The sequence below is a fragment of the Myxine glutinosa genome, chromosome 1 (assembly GCF_964187855.1).
Source record: "Myxine glutinosa chromosome 1, kmMyxGlut1.1, whole genome shotgun sequence".
Lineage (NCBI taxonomy): Eukaryota > Metazoa > Chordata > Myxini > Myxiniformes > Myxinidae > Myxine > Myxine glutinosa.
This window is the reverse complement of record NC_136261.1, coordinates 198,845,969-198,865,194: the sequence shown is the minus strand read 5'-3', so window position 1 is coordinate 198,865,194 and position 19,226 is coordinate 198,845,969.

The window sequence follows — 19,226 nt, the reverse complement described above, 5'->3', positions numbered from 1 at the left end:
ATATGGAAGACATTATGGTAAACCCACCTGATGAGATTAGCGTACAGCGCGATCGATGACACCGGCACAAATGGCGGAATGCATGCTCAGGATTGTCCACTCAGTGGACGGCTTGCTGTCGCCTTCGTCTGTCCAATCAGCGGACGGCTTGTTGCGCCTTCACCCAGCAGACGCCAATACGATGGAGTCGTAAGATGGCGTCGTATCGGCCGTTAATCGGATGCTTTTGGGCCCCAACGTCGGCTAATTCAGATTTTTCGAGTATGGCTGTAGCTGATAAACAAAGAGCGCGGTTCATAGATCGTAAATCCATTAGTGCCGGGGCATTGGGTCACTGGGTGCGGCGTAAAAGGGATAACAAAGTCGAGTCCTTATGGTATTATTATATAGATAATAATAATAATAATAATAATAATAATGCATTTATTTTATATAGCGCTTTTCAGGAAGCCCAAAGACGCTTTGACAGAGTGCAAAACATAAAAACAATTGCAAAAAAGACAAGAATCAATAGGGAAATATTCAAAGCAAAAAGGAGGGAGAAGGACAACAGATAGTCAGGGGTTAAATGCTGTGGGTTAAATGTTGAATGCAGTGTTGAACAGGTGGGTCTTGAGTGATGTTTTGAATGTGGTGAGTGAGGAAGAGGAGGACGAGTCTCTGATGGTGTGAGGTAGTGAGTTCCAGAGGGTGGGAGCAGCGATGGAGAAGGCCCTGTCCCCCCAGGATCTGAATTTGGTCCGGATGGGGGTGGGAGTGTGTCTGGAGAGGAGGTCAGCCAGGTAGGATGGGGATGGGGCCAGGTCATGGAGGGCTTTGTAGGTCAAGAGGAGGATTTTGTACTGGATTCTCTGGGAGATGGGGAGCCATCGGGGGGGTGATGTGGTCACGGGTCTGGGAATGGGTGAGTAGACGGGCAGCGGAGTTCTGAATGTATTGGAGTTTATTGGTGATTGTTGAGGGTGAACCATAGAGGAGGCTATTGCAGTAGTCCAGACGGGAGGTGATGAAGGCGTGGATGAGGGTTTCTGCAGCCGTGGAGGAGAGGGATGGACGGAGACGGGCGATGTTTTTCAGGTGAAAGAAGACTGTCTTTGTGATCTGTTTAGTGTATTTGTCGAAGGAGAGGGATTGGTCAAAGATGATGCCAAGATTCCGGATGTGAGGGGACGTGGATACTGGGATACCGTCGATGTTGAGGGCAAAGTTATGGGTGGATTTTATGAGCGTTTTTGGGCCAATGATGATTATTTCAGATTTATCATAGTTAAGTTTGAGGAAGTTGATTTGAAGCCAGGATTTTATTTCAGTGATGCAGTTTGTCAGGATAGAGTGGGTGGCAGTGCAGATGGACTTGGTGGAGATGAAAAGCTGGATGTCATCGGCGTAGCAATTGAATTGGAGACCATGACGGCGGATTAAGTGACCGAGGGGGGACAGGTAAAGGATGAAGAGGAGGGGGCCAAGGACTGAACCTTGGGGGACACCATGGGGGACACCTTGGGGGAGGGGAGCAGTGGGGGATTTGCAGTTATTGATGGAGATGAACTGGCGTCTGTCAGAGAGGTATAATTTAATCCAAGAGAGGGCTGTGCCGGTAACGTTAAAGGTGGTTTCAAGTCGGGTGAGGAGGATGGTGTGATCGATGGTGTCAAAGGCGGCGCGGCGCTCAGGTCGAGGAGGATGAGAATGTTGAGGTTGCCAACGTCAGAGGAGAGGAGAAGGTCGTTGGTGATTTTGAGGAGAGCAGTTTCCAGTACTGTGGTTGGAGCGGAATCCGGATTGGAGTGTTTCATACAGGTCATTGGCAGAGAGGTGATGTTTGAGTTGAGTGGCTACAGCGCGTTCCAAAAGTTTCGACACGAAGGGTAGGTTGGAGATGGGTCTGAAGTTGTTTAGGGTGTCAGGGTTTAGTCCAGGTTTTTTCAGAATGGGGGTAACAGCAGCAATTTTGAGGGACGGTGGGACGATGCCTGTAGACAGGGAGGAGTTTATTGTTGCAATGATAAGTGGAGAGAGAGAGAGCACAAAGGGAGGCCTTGACGAAGCTGGAGGGGATGGGGTCAAGAGTGCAGGTGGCAGTTTTCATTCCTATGAGGAGTTCAGAGAGGTCAGTAGGGGAGACTGGGGAGAATTGAGACAGGGGATGGCAGGATAAGGGGGGGCAGGTGCGGCGGTGGTCAAGCTGTTGTAGATGTTTTCAATTTTGCGTTGGAAGAATGAAAGGAAGGAGATGCAGTTGTCTACTGTGAATGACTGGGTGGCGGTGTTCAGGGGGCTGAGGGGTTTATTTATTGTAGAGAAGAGTGCTTTTGGCTTTCCGGAGCCAGAGTGGATAAGTTGAGAGTAGTAGGCGGAGCGGGCGCGGGAGAGGGCATCTTTATAGTGTTGTAGGTGGTCCTTGTAGGCTTGGGAGTGAACTGTGAGACCTGTTTTATTGCGGAGTCTTTCAAGTTGGCGAGCACGAGTTTTCATCAGGCGGAGTTCAGGGGTAAATCAGGGAGCAGAATGGGTGAAATAAACGGTTTTGGTTTTTATAGGCGCAAGTTGGTCAAGGCAGGAGAGAGTGCGGTTGTATTAGTCAGTGAGGTCAGAAGGGGTGTGGAGGTCAACGAAGGGAGAAGTGGACATTTTTTCAGAGAGGGTGGATGACAATGAGGTAGGTGAAAGAGCGTTTAGCTTACGGAAGTTGATCGTGCGATAACGCCTTGGTGCTGGGGTGGGAACGTTGACGGTCATAGTGATGGCTAAGTGGTCAGAGAGGGTGAGGTCGGAGCCAGAGAGATGGTGCAAAATCAATCCAGTAGAGCAGACAAGGTCCAAAATGTGACCACGGTTATGGGTAGGAAAGTTGACATGTTGAGTGAGGTTAAAGCAGGTGAGTAAATCAGTGAAGTCAGTGGAGTCCATGTGGATATTGAAATCACCAAGGACGACGACGATTGAGGGGGACTGGGAACATAGCTGGGTCAGAAAGTAGGAGAAGTCAGACAGGAATGATGGGTGTGGTTTGGGAGGGTGGTAGACAACAGCCATGACTGACTGTGCGTGACCGGAGAGTTTAGATACAGCTATTTGATCTTCATTTCAACAATATTGATATTTAAAGATGATATAATATAACAAATATCATGAAATATTTACATTTTGTAGTCCATTGTATCTATCTATAATTCCAGTAATCTCTGTATGTCTGTGACCGCTGTTTCTCGACAACCACGGGTCCGATATACTTGAAACTTGCCAGGTATATTGCTGGGGACCCGAGGATGTGCCTTTTCAAGGTTTCATATTAATCGGACAAGTAGTTAGCGAGCTATGTCCAAAAAACGATTCAACCAATCAGAGAGCAGCGAGCTATCACGTGTGCCGAACGTGCCGAACAGACTCTGCCTCGGACGGCACATTTGAGAGCGTATTCATTTATTTCACGTTGGCAAACTATGTTGGCGTTAAACTATGTTTTAAAACTAATTAAAACTAATTTGCGATTCTTTCGCTTTCCTGCGCGTTTGTGCACGCTATGGCGATTTCTTTACCAAACTCCGCAAGCCGTTCGCTTTGGACCAAACCATTTCATGTAAATAGAGGGGGGGGGATTGTCACCGTACTCGCAAGCCGTTCGCTTTGGACCAAACCATTTCATGTAAATAGAGGGGGGGGGGGGGGGGATTGTCACCGTACTCGCAAGCCGTTCGCTTTGGACCAAACCATTTCATGTAAATAGAGGGGGGGGATTGTCACCGTACTCGCAAGCCGTTCGCTTTGGACCAAACCATTTCATGTAAATAGAGGGGGGGGGGGATATAATTTTAGATATATATATAGTACGGGCATGCCCTAGTGTTCACAATTCACTTAAATGTCCACCATACGGTAATTACAATGCATCTGAAAGTCCATCGGTTAGTCGAATCATCTGCTTCTGAATCAGATGTCTCATCACCAGCCAGAGAGTTTGCCGGCTTTGTGCATCTTGGTCCGCATTTACATGCACCAATGCATGGAGACGGACATGCTTTTACACGAGCATCTTGACGATGCACAACTTCTCTGGCATCCACAGCTTATTAACTCGCGGCAGGCATCTGGTACAGGTACGAGGCTCATTAGCTTTGGTACTAACTTCGCGCCATCGATGTGCCATCCACATTCCTCTGGTGGAGGAAGGTCAGGATATGCCTGTCCTGCATGTGTCCAGATCAGGGCTCGATAGGTAGCTCGCATGATGTCAAATGTCAGGGTGTGGCGGACACAAAAGCCCACTGGCGTGGTGACATCATTCCGCGCACCAAGTGGGCGGTGGCCACGCACCAGGGGTAGGCGTGGCCTCATGATATACACAGGGCGCCCAGCCCGGGACAGTACAGTGTTACAGTGTAGTCTTACAATAAAGACGTTTATATGTTACCGCTTGTCCGCTTCCTCCTTGCTCACAAGCAGCGCGCGTAACGCCGCGCTTTACTGGTGACCCTCGACGTTGGATCTGCTGGAGCGATCCTTCCACACGCGACGCCATCGCCATGGCCGACTTCGTCAAACTTCGGAATTTTGGGAGGCTCAGGCCGAAGTCTGGTTCGTCCAGGCCGAAGCCCAATTTCAGCTTCGGCGCCTCACCGGCGATGACACGCGCTATTGCCACGTCGTCGCCTCCCTCGGGCCCGGCACGGCCGCTCGAGTTGTGTCCGTCCTTCGCCACCCACCGAACGGCCACAAGTACGAGGCACTCAAGCGGCTACTCCTAGCCACGTTCGGCCTTACGGACGACGCACGGGCCGACCGCCTCCTGGATCTCCCCGAGCTCGGTGAGACGCGCCCGTCGGTCCGAATGGACCATATGCTGTCACTGTTGGGCGACGAAGCCCCCGGTTCGCTATTCCGGGCGCTTTTCCGGCGCCAACTTCCAGCGCAGGTCCGCCTCGCGTTGGCCGGGACCGAGCTAACGGAACCCCGAGCATTGGCGGCCGAGGCGGACAGGTACTTCGCCGCTTCGGACATGCGGGCGAGCGTCGGCGTGGCCGTCACGGCCCTCGACGCTGATGTTCAGCAGCATGTTCCACAGCATCAGCTTCTACAGCACGCTGATGTTCAGCAGCATGCTGATATGCACCTCGTGAACGCCGCCACGCCCCGCCCACCGCCGCGGCGAAAACCACCACCGCGGGGAAACCCGCCAACTCCACCGGCCTGGCGGAGCCAGCCGCGCTCCTCCAGCTCCACCACCTGGTGCTGGTTCCACGCCAAGTTCGGCCACGAAGCTCGGCGGTGTCATCCGCCGTGCTCCTTCAACGGGTCGGGAAACGCCCGGGCCGGCGCTCAATAGTGGCGATGAGCGCCGGCCATTCGAACAGCCTGCTGTTCATAATGGACACCTTCTCCAGGCGCCGTTACCTGTGCGACACGGGAGCGCAGGTGAGTGTCATTCCCGCCGGCACGTCAGACAAGCACGCCGCGGGTGGGGGCCCCGCGCTGCTTGCCGCGAACGGGACGCCCATCCGTACGTACGGAAAACGCTGCCTCTCTCTGCGGTTTGGAGGGCAGGTTTTCCGATGGACGTTCGTCACCGCCGACGTGCCCATGGCACTGCTTGGCGCGGACTTCCTGTGCGCTAATGGGCTCCTGGTCGACGTCAAGCGCAGACGGCTTGTCCAGGCCGAGACGTTCAGCTCGCTCGCTTGTGCGTTGCCCAGCTCAACGAGCGGCTTGCCAAGCGGCTTGCCGAACGATTCGGTTCCGGCCACGTTGGTCTGTACGCTTCCGGCAGCGGACGCATTCACCCGCCTCCTCGCCGGCTTCCCGGCCCTCACGCGGCCCACCTTCTCGGCGGGGGCCGTCAAGCACGGGGTGGCCCATCACATCCCCACCGTCGGGCCACCGGTCTACGCCCGGGCACGCCGCCTCGAGCCGACGAAGCTGGCGGTGGCAAAAGCGGAGTTCGCTACCCTGGAGCGACTCGGCATCGTTCGGCGCTCAGAGAGCGCTTGGGCGTCGCCGCTGCACATCGTGCCGAAGCCCGGCGGGGGATGGCGACCGTGCGGGGACTATCGCCGTCTCAATGACGCCACGACTCCCGACCGCTACCCCGTCCCCCACATTCAGGACTTTTCCGCCCGTTTGGCGGGCAGGTCCTTCTTCTCGAAGGTGGACCTCATACGCGGCTACCATCAGGTCCCCGTCAGGCCGGAGGACGTCCCGAAGACGGCGGTCATCACGCCATTCGGACTCTTCGAGTTCTTGCGCATGCCCTTCGGTCTGAAGAATGCGGCTCAGGCGTTCCAGCGACTGATGGACAGCGTCCTGCGCGACTTGGATTTTGTCTACGTTTACCTGGACGATATCCTCGTCGCCAGCGCGTCCCGCGAAGAGCACCTACGCCACCTCCGCACGCTCTTCGAACGCCTGGGCCAGCATGGCCTGATTGTGAACCCCGCAAAGTGCCGGTTCGGCGCCGCCACAATCGATTTTCTGGGGCACCGTGTCACCAGGCACGGAGCCGTCCCCCTACCGGCCAAGGTGGAGGCGGTGAAGGGGTTTCCGCGCCCCCGCACGATCAGAGGGCTGCAGGAGTTCCTGGGCATGGTGAACTTTTACCATCGGTTCCTGCCCCGTATCGCCCAGCTCCTGCGCCCCCTGCACGAAGCTCTCCGAGGTAAGCCGGGCAAAGGCGACGTTACCTGGACCGAGCAGATGGACACGGCGTTCACGGGCGCGAAGCTCGCCTTGGCTAACGCCACCATGCTCGCGCACCCGGCGCCCGATGCACCGATCGCCCTCACCACCGATGCCTCGGACTACGCGGTGGGCGCAGTGCATGAGCAATGGGTGCGTGGAGCTTGGCAGCCGCTGGCGTTCTTTAGCCGGCAGCTTCGCCCGCCCGAACGCCGTTACAGTACCTTCGACCGCGAGTTGCTCGGACTTCACTTGGCGGTCAGGCACTTCCGCCATCTGCTCGAGGGCCGGGCGTTCACTGCCTTCGTCGACCACAAGCCGCTGATCTTTGCGATGGGCAAAGTCACCGAGCCGTGGTCGGCCCGGCAGCAGCGTCACCTCTCGGCCGTGTCCGAGTACACGACGGACATCCAGCACGTCGCGGGGAAGGACAACCCGGTGGCGGATTGCCTTTCCCGGGCCGTCGCCCACGCAGTCCACCTCGGCATCGACTATGCCCGGATGGCAGCGGACCAGGCCGCTGACCCCGACGTCCAGGCCTTGCGGACCGCCGTCACGGGCCTCCGCATCACCGAGGTGCCGTTTGACGGCGCGGGCGCGGCCCTCTTGTGCGACGTCTCCCTCGGGCGTCCTCGCCCCATCGTGCCCGCGGGCTGGCAGCGCCAGGTGTTTGACGCCATCCACGGCCTGTCCCACCCGGGCGCGAGGGCCTCCCAAAGGCTGATCGCCGACAAGTTCGTCTGGCATGGCCTCCGGAAGGCCGTCCGCGGCTGGGCCAGGACGTGCCTCGCGTGCCAGCGCGCCAAGGTGCACCGGCACACCCAGGCCCCGTTGGCCCCGTTCACGGTGCCGGAACGCCGGTTTGACCACGTCCACGTGGACCTGGTGGGACCTCTGCCCCCCTCGCGGGGTTTCACCTACGTCCTCACCATGGTGGACCGCACCACCCGGTGGCCGGAGGCCGTGCCCTTGGCGTCGACAACGGCGGCCGATGTCGCGCAGGCTTTCATCGCCACCTGGGTCGCCCGGTTCGGCGCCCCCTCAGACATCTCATCCGACCGCGGCCCCCAGTTCACCTCGGAGCTCTGGGGGGCGGTTGCGCAGGGGCTCGGGGTCCGGCTGCACCGAACCACGGCCTACCATCCCCAGGCTAACGGCCTGTGTGAGCGATTTCACCGCTCATTGAAGGCCGCGCTCCGGGCCACCCTCCGCGACGGCGGCTGGGTCGACAGGCTCCCCTGGGTCCTGCTGGGCCTCCGGACGGCGCCCAAGGAGGACCTGCGCGCATCCGCGGCGGAATTGGTCTTCGGGCAACCGCTGCGGGTGCCGGGCGAGTTCCTCCCCGACTCCACGGCACCATGGTCCGCGGCACAGCAGCGCTCCGCTCTACAAGAGACCGCCCAGAGGTTCGCCCCGGTGCCAACGGCATGCCACGGGCACCCACCGACGCACGTCGCCCCGGAGCTTCGCACGGCGGAGTACGTCTTCGTCCGCCACGATGCCCATCGGACACCACTGCGGCCCCCGTACGACGGGCCTTTCCGCGTGCTGGAGACCGGGGCGAAGCACTTCACCCTGGACATCGGCGGTACTCCTGACCGCGTTTCGGTAGACCGCCTCAAGCCGGCCCACCTCGATGTGGACCATCCACCGCCAGTGGCCCGACCCCCACGTCGGGGCCGCCCTCCTGCGGGCGGACCCCCGGCACCGCCCAGCCACGCCGCCCCCCGGTCCTGCACCCATCCCAGGGGCAGCCAGGGGCATCCCACCTGGCATCCCTGCACCCCGGACGCCGCCGATCGCCAGGGGGCGCTTCGGCCGGGTCATTCGTCTGCCCCGCAAACTGGCCCTCCAGGTGCGCGGGAATTCTGGGGGGGCGCGTGTGGCGGACACAAAAGCCCACTGGCGTGGTGACATCATTCCGCGCACCAAGTGGGCGGTGGCCACGCACCAGGGGTAGGCGTGGCCTCATGATATACACCGGGCGCCCAGCCCGGGACAGTACAGTGTTACAGTGTAGTCTTACAATAAAGACGTTTATATGTTACCGCTTGTCCGCTTCCTCCTTGCTCACAAGCAGCGCGCGTAACGCCGCGCTTTAAGGGCATCTTTTGTTGGCGGTCGGTAGTCATTTTCTGAATGTTGCCAAATGATATTTCAGGATAAATGATGCAACATTCCCTGAAATATTGTTGTCGTCCTTGTCTTCCTTTCAGGTTGGGCAAGAACAGTGCTGTGGTGAAGTAGCTTGAATGGAGGCCTGATCTCGATTACCTTCGGGGTGATTGATTCGTTTTGGCAGTGCCAGGACCGGTGATGTCCTGGCACCACCTTGCCTGGTGTTCATGCTCATCCACCGATGGAAATGGAAAAATGAAATCCACCTCATTCAGCGGTTTTATACATCATGAATACGTCGAACGTCGATGTTATGATTGTTGCTTGACGTGTGATTCTTGAACAGCGGTTGTTCAAAACATTTTCGTCTTCAAGAAGAATCGAGGAAAAAAGGCATTAACCGAACTGTTACCTTTTCGCTCCATTACCTTCAAAGTTATAAATGCTTAGGCAATGGGCATTCCCCCCGCTCGCCCGCCCGCCCGTGTCCATTTTTCTTGTGCTCCCCCCATAGTGTTCCGTCTTCCCCAATATGGTCGCTCCATTGACGAAGGGTCATTTGTTACAACCTTGTGAAATAGTTTTAAAGCTGCAGTCATTGCAAACAAAATAATTGTACCTTTAACATTTCCCAATGAGAGAGAGCAAAGATTATTCATGAAAAAAGAAATCATTTGTGCAGAGAATGATCAGTTTTTGTTTTTACTCGTATAATAACGTCTCAGTGACGCAATGAATGTGACATGTGACATGTGACATGGATATGGATATCACCCCAGGTATTTTCTATATGTGGTGTTTGCATTTTGTGAAGAGCTTTACATGAATGAACGAATGAATGATCGAATGATCAATAAATTAGAATTTATTCGAGAATGCCTCCACATATAAAATGGCAAAAGGAAAAGTAGTGTTTCAGGTTATTGGATGAATGTGCAATTGAACGTGAAATAAATCAAAAAATGTAAAAATACTTTTGAGTTTTTTTTAAATTTAATGTTGTACTCAAAAGTGTGGATATATGGGCGAAGGAAGGGTGCTTGATTTATTTATATATACCAGCGTCCAGCGTGCGTGACTCGGCGCGCCCCGCGCGCCTCACCGCACGTCGTATCGGAGGGGTCGGCATCTTTGACCATTTCGGGGTGCTTTGGGTCTTCGGGATGTTTTGGGCCTTCGGGGTCTTTTGGGCTTTTGGGGTATTGGTGGCCTGAAGGGTCTTGGCGGAATTAACGCAATTAAGAGGGTTAATGTAGAGTGTGGTCATTTTATTTGAAGAAGAAGAAGAAGACGTTTTTTTTTTGTTTTGTATTTTTGTATACAGAATCGAGGCTCGTGAAAGAGCTAACATTTATCAAACAAAGTATATAAAAAGGGGACCGGTACACAAGATGGGGAGAGAAGGGGAGGAAGCACACAAACACAACATTTGAGAGCAGGGACATCGGAAGATGTGTGGGAGGGAGAGGGCTTGGGGGGAGGCAGGATCGGTATAAAATGCAAGGACACCAAGGACTTTCAGCAAAGAAGTTGGTATTTCAAAAAAGTGGATTTGGGGTGAAATTAGCGGGGGTAGAAAAGATCAAGGTTTTGGATTGGGGAAGATAAGAGATGGTGGCGAACAGCTGTTTTAAAGACCTGGAGGGAGGAGTGCGATTGAAGAGAGTGAGGGAGTTTGTTCCAGAGGCGGGACAAAAGAAGCATGAAGAATGAAGGAGTGAAGGTGAGCGGAGAGTCTTGATTTTGGCAGTTTAACCACAAGAGGGTTGCAGGCAGATCTTGTGCGACCTGTAGGAATATTTGGGGGACAGAGCACAGACAGGGCTGGGGGGGGGGGGGGCTAGGCCGGAGATGAGTCGGTAGAAGACGGAAAGACCACCAACCTGCCTGCGGTGAGTAAGTGAAAGGCCCTCGGAGATGGCGTCATCGCGGGAGATTCCAATGATTCTGAACGCTTTGGTTTCAACAGCGTGAAGACGAGCTAGGTGTGAGGCAGGAGCACCGGCCCAGAGGGGAGAGCAATACTCCATTGAGCTGCGGACGAAAGCCTCGTATGTGGCGAGGAGCTCAGGTGTGCCAAGGAAGGACTTCGCACGACGGAGGATGCCCAGTCGGCGACTGGCTTTGGAGGCCGGCTTGGAAATGTGCTTTTTTTCCAGGAAAGATCATGGCACATAGTGAGACCCAACCCAAAAGCTTGAGTGACAGAACTTCTTGGAGAGGAATATTCAGAAAGTGGATGGGAGGGTTGTCCAGTCGGTCTTTTCGGAGAGACATCGTAAGAGTGTGAGATTTATTTCGGATTGAAAGACACGTTCCACTTGTTTGCCCAGTCTGTGATTTTGTCCAGGTCTGCAGAGAGCGAGGAGGCTGCAGACTGCCGATCTGAGGGATGAGCAATGGAGCGGCACAACAGAGTGCAGTCGTCAGCAAAGAGTCAGAGAGATCATTGATGAAGACCAGAAAAAGCACAGGGCCCAGAACACTGCCTTGGGGAACTCCAGCCTGAACAGGAAGAGGAGGTGAGAGAAAGCCATTCAGGGCCACACGCTCACTACGACTAGAGAGGAAGTCCATGCGCCAGCCATGCACGGATATTTCCATGGATACCAAAGGAGGAGAGTTTGGTGAGCAGAGCGGCGTGCCAGACCGTATCGAAGGCACGTCGTATGTCGAGGGAGAAGCCTCTGATTTCCCGTTTGGCATTGAGGACCCCTCCCTCCCTCCATCCATTGTTGAGACAGCAGAAGCAGCATGTCCAGAGTGGAGTGACCTGGTCTGGAAGCAAATTGATGACCAGAGATCAAGCCATTGGAAAAGAGGAAACATTTCATATCCGAAGCAATGATGCATTCCAGGACTTTGCTGATAATAATTGGGAGAAGGCTGATTGATCTGTAGTCGCTAGGATCTGTTTTTGTGCAAAGCGGTGATGTTGGCTGATTTCCAAGCAGATGGCAGTTGACCTTGAGCAAAAGAGAGGGTGAAGAGAACAGAGAGAGGGAGTGAAGGAGCGGAAGAACAGCATTTTCGGACCCGTGGGCTGATGCCGTCAGGTCCAGTTGCAGAATCGGAGTCGAGGGATGACAGAAACTTTTCCACCTCGTCGGGCGGAAAGGACACGGAGCACCTGGGTACGACTGGGTACAGAGAGGAATGGGTGTGGCGCACAAGATTTAGAGGCAAACACAGAGTTGAGGCATTCAGCTTTTTCACGTGCGGAGGCAGCCGTGTAGCCGTGTAGCCGTTTGAGCTGAGGGAGGGGATGGAGGGGGAACAAACACCAGAAACAGATTTGACCAGACGCCACCAGGATTCGGAAGAGGGAGACAGACAAGACAGTTCGGTCTTGAGAACGGAGAGATATTGTTTCCTGGCTCTCCTGAGGGTGGACACACACTTGTTTCGGGCTTTGTGAAAGGAAATGACATTTCCTTCCGTTGGATTTGCTTTCCAGGAGACGAAGGCAAGTTGTTTCTGGGCAACAGCCTCACCGCAAAATTCCGTGCTGCACCATGGACGGGAGGAAGCGTACGACAACTGAAGACGACATGGCATAAATCTGTGCATGAGAGAGAGAGAGAGCAATTTACTTTGGAAGAATTCCCAGGATGATGTCAGTTGATGTCAGAGGTGGTAGAGATGGGAGACCAGTCCAGATGATTGATGGCTGCTTGAAGACCGTGCCAGTTGGCCTGAGTGAAATGCCAGACTCGTCGACGCTGAGCAGAGCTCCCTGAGAATGGTCAGAGAGATGTCCACTTTAACAAGCACATGATCAGAAGAGCCGATTGGAGCAGAAGAAGAGCAGCAGACATTTTCAGGTAAGTTAGTCATAACCAAGTCCAGAAGAGAAGATGCTCTGTTGACTGAGATCCGGGTGGGGAAATTGACAGATTGTGTCAGTCCCAGTGAGTCGCAAAAGTCCTTTGCTGAGGAGCCATGGCTGGTGAGAGAGGTACCCACACCCAGCCAACTGGCATGGTGACAATTTAAATCACCACATATGAGGAAGAGAGACTTGGGATGAGTGCATAGAAGTGGGTCCATATTATCAGACAGCGACATGTAGATGGAGTCATCACCGTTTGGTGGACGGTACAACACACATATGAACAAGAGGTGGGAGCGAAGGGGAAGCCGTAGCCACAGGTATTCCAGGGGGTGAGGTGGAGAGAGTGCAGTGCAGTGCAGTGCAGTGCAGTGCAGGGCGACTGAGGAAGAGAGTTTTTGATAAAGACAGCAACCCCGCCTCCAGGACGAGGCTCAGGCCTATCATACCGGAGGAGGGAGTAACCTGGGAGAGATACCAAGGAATCAGAGACATCATGAAGGAGGAAAGTTTCTGTTAAGCAGATCACGTCTGCTTTGTCAGAAGCAACCTGTATGGAGAGATCGGTCAAGTTTGAACGAAGGCCCCAGATGTTTGAGGTCCATACCGTTCGTTAATGAAGAGGAAGGGGGACCATCGGATACAGAACAGGGGGGACGAGGGGTCGGGTAAGATGTGCAAGAGGTGCAAGAGGTAGGGAGAGCCGTTGAAGGTGTGTCAGAGATTTCAGAATAGCTTGGAGAAAGGGAAGGATGGGGCAGACAGTCTAACTCGAACGACTGACTCTTTCTAGTGGTGGACCCGTGCACTTTGACATCGACGGTGACGAGAGCTACCTGTAGGTCCCGTGATGACATTCTGGGGGTGCTCGGAAGCTTATTTCAGCATCTTGTGGTCTGCTCTCGGGCTGAACTTGCCGGGGCGGCATGGCCCGAACAAGTTGGCAGTTGTTTGGAATCTTCTCCACCTGTAGATGATCTTCCGGACAGTCGAATGATTCGTTTCAAATTGTTTGGAGATCTTTTAAAATCCCTTCCCAGACTCGTAGGCATCTATAACCTTCTTTCTGAAGGCCGCAGACAGCTCTTTTGATCTTGGCATGGTGACGCCGCACACTTCAACAACAAAGAGCAAACCAAACGAAATGTCAGATTTAAATAAGACAGGTTCCTCCAAGATCCTCTCCAACGATGTTCTAATCATTTGCACCTCAGCTGGTGCACCTGATTCTAATTTTAGGTATTTGAAGTAGTAATAAATGGAGGGGTGTACTTACTTTTTCCACATGCGAAATTTGCATTTATGTTTATTTAAAATACTAGGGCATGCCCGTACTATATATATATCTAAAATTATATCCCCCCCCCCTCTATTTACATGAAATGGTTTGGTCCAAAGCGAACGGCTTGCGAGTACGGTGACAATCCCCCCCTCCTCTATTTACATGAAATGGTTTGGTCCAAAGCGAACGGCTTGCGAGTACGGTGACAATCCCCCCCCTCTATTTACATGAAATGGTTTGGTCCAAAGCGAACGGCTTGCGAGTACGGTGACAATCCCCCCCCCTCTATTTACATGAAATGGTTTGGTCCAAAGCGAACGGCTTGCGGAGTTTGGTAAAGAAATCGCCATAGCGTGCACAAACGCGCAGGAAAGCGAAAGAATCGCAAATTAGTTTTAATTAGTTTTAAAACATAGTTTAACGCCAACATAGTTTGCCAACGTGAAATAAATGAATACGCTCTCAAATGTGCCGTCCGAGGCAGAGTCTGTTCGGCACGTTCGGCACACGTGATAGCTCGCTGCTCTCTGATTGGTTGAATCGTTTTTTGGACATAGCTCGCTAACTACTTGTCCGATTAATATGAAACCTTGAAAAGGCACATCCTCGGGTCCCCAGCAATATACCTGGCAAGTTTCAAGTATATCGGACCCGTGGTTGTCGAGAAACAGCGGTCACAGACATACAGAGATTACTGGAATTATAGATAGACTAGGGCATGCCCGTACTATATATATATCTAAAATTATATCCCCCCCCTCTATTTACATGAAATGGTTTGGTCCAAAGCGAACGGCTTGCGAGTACGGTGACAATCCCCCCCCTCTATTTACATGAAATGGTTTGGTCCAAAGCGAACGGCTTGCGAGTACGGTGACAATCCCCCCCCTCTATTTACATGAAATGGTTTGGTCCAAAGCGAACGGCTTGCGAGTACGGTGACAATCCCCCCCCTCTATTTACATGAAATGGTTTGGTCCAAAGCGAACGGCTTGCGGAGTTTGGTAAAGAAATCGCCATAGCGTGCACAAACGCGCAGGAAAGCGAAAGAATCGCAAATTAGTTTTAATTAGTTTTAAAACATAGTTTAACGCCAACATAGTTTGCCAACGTGAAATAAATGAATACGCTCTCAAATGTGCCGTCCGAGGCAGAGTCTGTTCGGCACGTTCGGCACACGTGATAGCTCGCTGCTCTCTGATTGGTTGAATCGTTTTTTGGACATAGCTCGCTAACTACTTGTCCGATTAATATGAAACCTTGAAAAGGCACATCCTCGGGTCCCCAGCAATATACCTGGCAAGTTTCAAGTATATCGGACCCGTGGTTGTCGAGAAACAGCGGTCACAGACATACAGAGATTACTGGAATTATAGATAGACTAGGGCATGCCCGTACTATATATATATCTAAAATTATATCCCCCCCCCCCTCTATTTACATGAAATGGTTTGGTCCAAAGCGAACGGCTTGCGAGTACGGTGACAATCCCCCCCCTCTATTTACATGAAATGGTTTGGTCCAAAGCGAACGGCTTGCGAGTACGGTGACAATCCCCCCCCTCTATTTACATGAAATGGTTTGGTCCAAAGTGAACGGCTTGCGAGTACGGTGACAATCCCCCCCCTCTATTTACATGAAATGGTTTGGGCCAAAGCGAACGGCTTGCGGAGTTTGGTAAAGAAATCGCCATAGCGTGCACAAACGCGCAGGAAAGCGAAAGAATCGCAAATTAGTTTTAATTAGTTTTAAAACATAGTTTAACGCCAACATAGTTTGCCAACGTGAAATAAATGAATACGCTCTCAAATGTGCCGTCCGAGGCAGAGTCTGTTCGGCACGTTCGGCACACGTGATAGCTCGCTGCTCTCTGATTGGTTGAATCGTTTTTTGGACATAGCTCGCTAACTACTTGTCCGATTAATATGAAACCTTGAAAAGGCACATCCTCGGGTCCCCAGCAATATACCTGGCAAGTTTCAAGTATATCGGACCCGTGGTTGTCGAGAAACAGCGGTCACAGACATACAGAGATTACTGGAATTATAGATAGACTAGGGCATGCCCGTACTATATATATATCTAAAATTATATCCCCCCCCTCTATTTACATGAAATGGTTTGGTTCATGAAATGTTTTGGGTAATTCGCAACGCCAAAGCGAACGGCGAACGCTTTACATGAAATGGTTTGGTTCATGAAATGTTTTGGTTCATTCGCAACGCCAAAGCGAACGGCGAACGGCTTGCGAGTACAGTGACAATCCCCCCCCCCCTCTATTTACATGAAATGGTTTTAATTAGTTTTAAAACATAGTTTAACGCCAACATAGCGGCAACATAGTTTGCCAACGTGAAATAAATGAATACGCTCTCAAATGTGCCGTCCGAGGCAGAGTGTGTTCGCCACGTTCGGCACACGCGATAGCTCGCTGCTCTCTGATTGGTTGAATCGTTTTTTGGACATAGCTCGGTAACTACTTCTGCGATTAATTTAAAACCTTGAAAAGGCACATCCTCGGGTCCCCAGCAATATACCTGGCAAGTTTCAAGTATATCGGACCCGTGGTTGTCGAGAAACAGCGGTCACAGACAAACAAACACACACACAGACACACACACACACACACAGACACACACACACACACACACAGAGATTGCTGGAATTATAGATAGATGATAGACATTAAAATGGATAGTTACCAAGATGGACATTCAAGTGAACTTTTATTTTGCTCGACATCTCAGTTAAATCATGAACATGATGGGCATTCAACTGAATAGAAAATATGATGGACATTCAAGTGAATTCTGATTTTGTTGGACAAACATTTCGTATTATGAAACACATTTGTATCTCCAAATGAAACATTTATGGTGTATTTTTGTGTTTGTGTGTATTATTCCATAGGTGGCCAAAATAATCTAAGGCATCTTTAATTCAGGTCTCTTTTGTCTTGATAATGTGCAATGCAGTCGCGAAAATCATGATATTTATCTCGATGTTATACCTGAAGTAATTGCCAATATCACATCGACTGTATCCAAACTTATGTTGTATGCATATTGCATATACCATGAAGAAAATAAGGGGGTACACTTCGGTTTTGCGGTATTAAACTCAGAAATATTAATATCAGATATATTTGTGTGGTATCATTATTTTGCACAGTGTACTGGGAAACTTTTAGAGTACACATTAAACCAATACCTTCGTTATTCTCTGTGTTATGAAGACAATTTATGATGTATCAAAATGTAAGACAAAATATACATTTCACCATTTTTACAGATTTCTTGACCCAGAGGTAACCGCAGATGTCACCGACAGCTGGGTTGCAGCTTCCATATTGTATGGAAGTACTCTGATCATTTTGACACCTCACACGACCCTCTATGTCCATTATTGGCAGAGTGGTGTGTGATTTTAAGAATTCAAGAAAACGCGTTTGGACCCTGACACCGGCAGACATTAATCGCATTGTCGTAAACCCCCGCACACCGCGACAACTTGACAACCCTCCTAATCTGGTCCAAATGGGTGCACTTAATGAAATTCTTGGGGATGTCGGTTTACACAAGGTGGGGGTGGGTGCAACAAAGTTTTAAAATATGGCCTATGGCCGCCATACGAACAACATTCACCCTAAATATTGGCCACGCGTGGGCGTGGCCTGTGCACGACCACATACATGTCATGTAGGCCTACTCCCACAAGGGAGTGGCGCAGTTTGGGCTTGTCTGCGATTATTGGAGCCATTATCATTGCCTTCATCCATCATAATAAGAATGGAAATATTGTTCGAGTTTTTGGCCAATGCGCGTTATGCTGTCCCGAGGGCGGAATATTGACCTCGGCCGTTCGGCCCTCGGGACAACGTAGCTGCGTATTGGCCTGAAACCCAAGCAATATTATAATCTGACTATAATCCACCGACACCCACATTGCCAAGGTCACAATCACTGACATTTGTTTCGTGACATTCAAAGCACTATTAATATACCTACATGCCAACAAACCCAATAATAATATTGTATTGCAGAGTGTGCCTCGAAGTGCCAGGAAATGGCATCTAAGAGTTATTTTTTCAGGTCACTTTAATTTACCATAATTATTGTAGCTAATCTGAGCCACTGCCTAATCTGAGCCATAGTGCCGTGTCTGCATTCCTTAAAATTGTGACAAAGAACACTCACCACAAGCACTTGACCACCTGGATGCTCCCCCGCAGCGTTGCATCTTCTCGGCAGATTGGTCGGCACGTCCACTTGTGTCAGCTGGCTGCAGAAACGGTGACGGGACAAAGTCGGGATGGGTTGGATTGTTCACCTCTTCTTCCCCTGTAGAAAGGACAATCAATTATTGTCAAATCAAACGTATGCAATCGATACGTTTACGATATTTTTGAACCATAATCATTGGGCAAACGCTAACCACTCCTATTGGGCTAGCCTTCAGCCTGAACCCGGACCCGAACCCCCCATCCCCGTTGACTTTCAACGTGGCACCGTCAAAGGATGCCACCTTTGCAACAAGTCAGTTCGTCAAATTTATGCCCTGTCGCAGCTGCCCACGGAGTGAAAAATACAATCTGGAGAGCCGATGAAGCCTCTCTTTTGAAACAGCCGGAAGTAATGAGACGGCCATGTTGGAGGGCCGATTGTTTGCGCCAAGGGCACATTTGGAAGTAACCTTCCGTGGGACCCCCCTTCACCACGGAGAAGCCCGGCCGTATTGCCCGCTCCAGGGAGGGCTTTATGACACACCTGACGCATCGTTACGGCCAGCACCCCGCCCCGTCGCCCGCAGGCTGTCGCCAAGCCTGTACCTTTGGAGGCAGGATATAGTGCATTATGATATGTCATGAGTCATGACGCTCGATTTTTGTGCACTTTTGTCAACTTTGGGGGGTAAATGAACAGAAAAATTAGGGGGTTCACCGCGAATGTCGAAAAGGATGCCACGACTGAATTCCTCACCCAATAAAACCTATATAAAGTGGTACTATACGATATAATTCAGTTATATTGGCGAATTTTACCTTTTGAAGCCATTTATGACCCTGTGGTGACCTTGAGCCTATGACCTTGACCTCAGATCAGGGCCGGCCCTAAACCAGATTTTGTTGGTGACCCCAAAACACTCCCAGCGCAACCACCAAATCACACACTGCTCATAACTGAATGCACACACACACACACGCACGCACGCACGCAATGGAGATGGACAAATGAATTAACAACAAATCTCTTACTTTATTTGAAAACAATGTATATTAAAAATATATATAAATTTGAGAAGTTAAGAAACAATTAAGCACACGAC